This window comes from Bos javanicus, chromosome X (genome assembly GCF_032452875.1).
Source record: "Bos javanicus breed banteng chromosome X, ARS-OSU_banteng_1.0, whole genome shotgun sequence".
NCBI classification, from domain to species: Eukaryota; Metazoa; Chordata; class Mammalia; order Artiodactyla; family Bovidae; genus Bos; species Bos javanicus.
The window spans coordinates 115,671,394-115,678,299 of NC_083897.1; positions in this window are offsets into that span (position 1 = coordinate 115,671,394).

Sequence of the window (6,906 nt, forward strand, 5' to 3'; positions counted from 1 at the left end):
CAGTCCATGGTGTCGCAAAGAATCGGACACGACTGCGTGGCTTCACTTTCACTTTTCACTTTCATGCATTGGAGAAGGAAATGGCAACCCACTCCAGTGTACTTGCCTGGAGAATCCCAGGGACGGGGGAGCCTGGTGGGCTGCCGTCTATGGGGTTGCAGAGTCGGACACAACTGAAGCGACTTAGCAGCAGCAGCAGCAGCAACAGCAGGTTGGTCATAACTTTTCTTCCAAGGAGCAAGCATCTTTTAATTTCATGGCTGAAGTCACCATCCTCAGTGATTTTGGAGCACCCCGAAAATAAAGTCTGTGACTGTTTCTACTGTTTCCCCATCTAGCTGCCATAAAGTGATGGGACCAGATTCCATGATCTTAGTTTTCTGAATGTTGAGTTTTAAGCCAAATTTTTCACTCTCCTCTTTCACTTTCATCAAGGGGCTCTTTACTTCTTTACTTTCTGTCATAAGGGTGGTGTCAACTACATATGAGATTATTGATATTACTCTCAGCAATCTTGATTCCAGCTTGTGCTTCATCTAGCCCAGCATTTCTCATGAGGTACTCTGCATATAAATTAAATAAGCAGGGTGACAATATACAGCCTTGACATGCTCCTTTCCCTATTTGGAGCTGCTTGTATATTTTGGAAATTAATCCTTTGTCAGTTGTTACATTTGCTTTTATTTTCTCCTTTTCTGAAGGTTGTCTTTTCACCTTGCTTATAGTTTCCTTTGCTGTGCAAAAGCTTTTAACTTTAATCAGGTCCCACTTATTTACTTTTGTTTTTATTTCCATTACTCTAGGAGGTGGGTCATAGAGGATCTTGCTTTGATTTATGTCTTTGAGTGTTCTGCCTATGTTTTCCTCTAAGAGTTTTATAGTTTCTGGTCTGACGTTTAGGTCTTTAATCCATTTTGAGTTTATCTTTGTGTATGGTGTTAGGAAGTGTTCTAATTTCATTCTTTTATACATAGCTGTCCAGTTTTCCCAGCACCATTTATTGAAGAGACTCTCTTTGCTCCATTGTATATTCTTGCCTTCTTTGTCAACAATAAGGTACCCATAGGTGCATGGGTTTATTTCTGGGCTTTCTATTTTGTTCCATTGGTGTATATTTGTGTTTTTTTTTTTTTTTTGCCAGTACCATACTGTCTTGATGATTGTAGCTTTGTAGTATAATTTGAAGTCAGGAAGGTTGATTCCTCCAGCTCCATTCTTCATTCTCAAGACTGCTTTAGCTAGTCAGGGTCTTTTGTGTTTCCATATGAATTGTGAAATGTTTTGTTCTAGTTCTGTGAAAAATGCCATTGGCGAATTGATTGGGATCACATTGAATCTGTAGATGGCATTTGGTAGTATCGTCATTTTCATAATATTGATTCTTCCTACCCAGGAACATGGAATATCTCTCCATCTGTTTATGTCATCTTTGATTTCTTTCATCAGTCTCTTATGATTTTCTGCATAAAGTTCTTTTGTCTCATTAGGTAAGTTTATTCCTAGATATTTAACTTTTTTTGTTGCAATGGTGAATGGGATTGATTACTTCATTTCTCTCTCTGATTTTTATTGCTAGTATATAGAAATGAAAGTGATTTCTGTGTATTGATTTTGTATCCTGAAACTTTGCTAAATTCACTGATTAGTACTAGTAATTTTCTGATACTATCTTTAGGTTTTTCTATGTACAGTATCATGCAAACAGTGAGAGCTTTACTTCTTAGTTTCTGATCTGGATTCCTTTTATTTCTTTTTCTTCTCTGATTGCTGCAGCTAGGACTTCCAGAACTAAGTTGAATAACAGTGGTGAAAACAGACACCCTTGTCTTGTTCCTGATCTTACAGGGAATGCTTTTAGTTTTTTAACATTGAGAATAATGTTTACTGTAGGCTTATAATATATGGCCTTTACTATGTTGAGGTAGGTTCCTTCTATGTCCATTTTTTGAAGAGTTTTAATTATAAATGGGTGCTGAATTTTGTCAGAGGCTTTTTCTGCATCTATTGAGATTATTATATGGTTTTTATCTTTCAATTTGTTAATATGGTGTGTCACATTGATTGATTTGCATATATTGAAGAATCCTTGCATTCCTGGAATAAACCCAACTTGATCATGCTGTATGAGTTTTTTGATGTGTTGCTGAATCCTGTTTGCTAAAATTTTGTTCTGGATTTTTGGATCTATGTTCATCAGTGATATTGGCCTGCAGTTTTCTTTTTTTGTGTTGTCTTTGTCTGGTCTTGGTATCAGGGTGATGGTGGCCTAGTAGAATGAGTTTGGAAGCGTTCCTCCCTCTGCAAGTTTTTGAAAGAGTTTTGGAAGGATAGGCTCTTCTCTAAATGTTTGATAGAATTCTCCTGTGAATCCATCTGCTCCTGGGCTTTTGTTTTTTTGGGAGATTTTTGATCACAGCTTCAATGTCACTGCTTGCAATTACAAGCAGTGTAATTGTAAATTACATAAATTCTATTTCTTCCTGGTTCAGTCTTGGAATATTGAACTTATCTAAGAATCTGTCCATTTCTTCCAGGTTATTCATTTTATTGCCATATGCTGCTACTGCTGCTGCTAAGTCCCTTCAGTTGTGTCCGACTCTGTGCGACACCAAAGATGGAAGCCCACCAGGCTCCCCTGTCCCTGGGATTCTCCAGGCAAGAATACTGGAGTGGGTTGCCATTTCCTTCTCCAATGCATGAAAGTGAAAAGTGAAAGGGAAGTTGCTCAGTTGTGTCCGACTCTTAGCGACCCCATGGACTACAGCCTACCAGGCTCCTCCATCCATGGGATTTTCCAGGCAAGAGTACTGGAGTGGGGTGCCATTGCCTTCTCTGTTATTGCCATATAGTTGTTCATAATAGTCTCTCATAATCCTTTGTATTTCTGCATTGTGTGTTGTAACATCGCCTTTTTCATGACTAATTTTGTTGATTTGGTTCTTCTCTCTCTTGTTCTTCATGAGTCTGGCTAAAGGTTTGTCAATTTTGTTTATATTCTCAAATAATCAGCTTTTAGTTTTACTAATCTTTACTATTGTTTCTTTCTTTTTATTTCTGCTTTATCTTTATGATTTCCTTCCTTCTACTAAGTTTTGGGGGGTTTTGTTCTTCTTTTTCCAGTTGTTTTAGGTGTAAAGTTTGGTTGTCTATTTGATGTTTTTCTTGTTTCTCGATGTAGGATTGTATTGCTATAAACTTCCCTCTTAGAACTGCTTTTGCTGCATCCCATAGGTTTTGAGTTGTCGTGTTTTCATTGTCATTTGTTTCTTGAAATTTTTTTATTTCTCTTTTGCTTTCTTTAGTAACCTGTTGGATATTCAGAAACGTGTTGTTTAATCTCCATATGTTTGTGTTTCTTACAGTTTTTTTCTTGTAATTGATATCAAGTCTCACAGCATTGTGGTCAAAGAAGATGCCTGATATGATTTCAGTTTTCTTAAATTTACTGAGGTTTGATTTGTGACCCACGATGTGGGCTATCCTGGAGAATGTTCCATGTGCACTTGAGAAGAAGGTGTATTCTTCTGCATTTGGATGGAATGTCCTGACGATGTCAATGAGATCCATCTCATTGAATTTATCATTTAAGACTTGTGCTTCCTTATTAATTTTCTGTTGATAATCTGTCCATTGGTGTGAGTGGGGTGTTAAAGTCTCCTACTATTATTGTGTTACTGTCAATTTCTCCTTTTATGTCTGTTAGTGTTTGTCTTATGTATTGTGGTGCTCCTATGTTGGGTGCATAGATATTTACAATTGTTATGTCTTCCTCTTGGATTGATCCCTTGATCATTATGTAGTGTCCTTTCTTATCTCTTGTAATGTTTATTTTAAGGTCTATTTTGTCTGATATGAGGATTGCTACTCCAGCTTTCTTTTGCTTCCAGCTGGCACGGAATATACTTTTCCATTTTCTCACTTTCAGTCTATATGTGTCTTTAGGTCTGAAGTGGGTTTCTTGTAGACAGCATATATATGGGTCTTGTTTTTGTATCCATTCAGCCAGTCTGTGTCTTTTGGTTGGAGCCTTTAATCCATTTATATTTAAAGTAATTATTGATATATGTGCTCCTATTGCCATTTTCTTAATTGTTTGGGTGTGATTTTGTAGATCTTTTTCTTCTGCTGTATTTCTTGACTATATAAGTCCTTTTAACATTTGATGTAAATCTGGTTTGGTGATACTGAATTCTCTTAACTTTTGCTTGTCTGAAAAGATTTTTATTTCTCCATCAATTTTGAATGAGATCCTTGCCAGGTACAGTAATCTTGGTTGTAGATCTTTCCTTTCAGTACTTTAAATATATCTTGCCATTCCCTTCTGGCCTGCAGAGTTTCTCCTGAAAGATCAGCTGTTAAGAAAATGAGGTTTCCCTTGTATGTTACTTGTTGCTTCTCCTTTGGTGCTTTTAATATTCTTTGTGTTTAGTCTTTATTAGTTTGATTAGTATGTGTCTTGTCATGTTTCCCCTTGAGTTTATCCTGTATGGGACTCTCTGTGCCTCTTGGACTTCATTGACTATTTCCTTTTCCATGCTGGGGAAATTTTCAAATATAATCTCTTGAAAAATTTTCTCATACTCTTTCTTTCTCTCTTCTTCTTCTGACACCCCTATAATTGGTGTGTTTGATATTGTCTCAGAGGTCTCTGAGACTATCCTCAGTTCCTTTCATTCTTTTACTTTATTCTGCTCTTCAGAAGTTATTTCCACCATTTTGTCTTCCAGCTCACTGATTCGTTCTTCTGCTTCAGATATTCTGCTCTTGTTTCCTTCTAGATTATCTTTTACTTAGTAATTGTGCTGTTTGTCTCTGTATTTTTTTTTCTTTAATTCTTCTAGGTCTTTGTTAATTGACTGTTGCATTTTCTGCATTTTGTTTTCAAGGTTTTTGATCATCTTTACTCTCATTATTCTGAATTCTTTTTCAGGTAGTTTGACTATTTCCTCTTCATTTATTTGGACTTCTGAGTTTCTAATTTGTTCCTTCATTTGTGTAGTATTTATCTGCCTTTTTTTTTTTTTAACTTATTGTGTTTGAGGTCTCCTTTTCCCAGGCTTCTAAGGTTGAATTCTTTCTTCCTTTTGGTTTCTGCCCTCCCTCCTAAGGTTGGTCCAGTGGTTTGTGTAATCTTTATTTAGGGTGAGATTTTGTTTTTTGTTTGTTTGTTAGTTTTTCCTCTGATGGGCAAGGCTGAGTGAGGTTGTTAATCCTGTCTGCTGATGATTGGGTTTGTATTTGTTTTGTTTGTTCTTTAGATGAGGCATCCTGCTCAGGGTGCTACTGGTGGTTGGGTGATGCTGGGTCTTCATGCGTTTTTCTTTGTCTGAGTTCTCAGTATTTGATACTCCCTAGGGTTAGTTCTCTGGTAGTCTAGGGTCTTGGAGTCAGTGTTCCCACTCCAAAGGCTCAGGGCTTGATCTTTGGTCAGAAACGAAGATTCCACAAGTGGTTTGTTATAGCATTTAGTGAGATTAAAAGAAATACCCCAAAACAAGAAACCAAAGATGAACCCCAGACAAATGGTTGTTAGAAAATCAGGAAAAGAATAATTAAAATAATGGAATATACATATATACACCCATGAGCAAAGTCAAAATATTCCAACAAAAATAAAGTAGGATGTATTTGATCTGGTGAACATAGGAAATCAAAAATTATATTTACCAGTTAATAACAGAAGTAACTAAAGCACAAAGTGGAAAACAAAACTAAAGCAAGGTGCCAAGTGGGGAATAAAGTGCTGAAAACAAAACTAACAAATATTTTGAGAGGAAAGAAAGAAAAGAAAGAAAGAATAGATATGCAAAGTTAAACAGAGGTAGAAGAAGAAGGTTTATATAAAAATCAACTGCAAGGGGAAAATAACAGTAGGAAAAGCAAACAATGGAATAAATGTAGAAAAATATAATAGGTTTTTAAAAATTAAAAGTATAAAAAAAGAGAAAAGAAAAAAATGGAAGAAGAAAGAAAAAAGGAAAAAAAGGAAAACTCCACAGAACTACAAAAGCCCAATGTAGATGCAGAGGTTTATAACAATAAAAAGTTTGACTGAATATCCATAAATACATATATACCCATAAGCAAAATCAAAAGTCTAATGAAAATAAAGTACAGTAGATTGACCTGGCAAACAAAGGAAACCAAAAATTATGCCTAGCAGAACAAAACTAACTAAAGCACAACTGGAAAACAAAACTAAAGCAAGGTGCCAACTGGGGAATTAAAGCAATGAAAATAAAATTAACATACGTTGAAAGGAAAGAAAGAAAGAATAGATATGCAAAGTTAAATAGAGGTAGATAAAGAAGATGTATATACATTAAAGATTAACTGCAAGGGGGAAAGAACAGTAGGAAAACAAACAAAGAAATAAATTTAGAAAAAATAATAGGTTTAAAAAAGTAAAAATTAAAATTAAAAAGAGAGAAAAGAAAAAAAATAAGGAAAACTCCCCATAACCACAAAGGCCCAATGTAGAGGCAGGGGTTTATAACAACAATAAAAAATGTGACTGTGAAAAGAAAAAAAAAAGAAGCTCAAAACCTCAATTAGATTTCATTGTGCCACTAAAATCGACAACTACAACAGTGGGGGGGCACGGGGGAGGAAGAAGAAGAAAAAAAATCCAAAAGAATCTACAGAATAAGTCAAAAAATAAGAATAATGAATGTTTTCTTGAGTCACTGCTGTCAGAGTCCTTTCCCTCGCTGGGAGCCACAGTCCACCTCACCTCCCTAGGATGCCCTCCAACACTGTGCTGGTCTCTGGACCTGCTGTGGGGGCAGCTCAGATTCTAATCTGGTCCTACTACTCTGTGTTCTTGCCTCCAATGTCCACAGCTATCAGAACTAGTGCATTTTCTTTTGTGGGAGCTCTCAATGACCTTCTATATATTTCATAGAC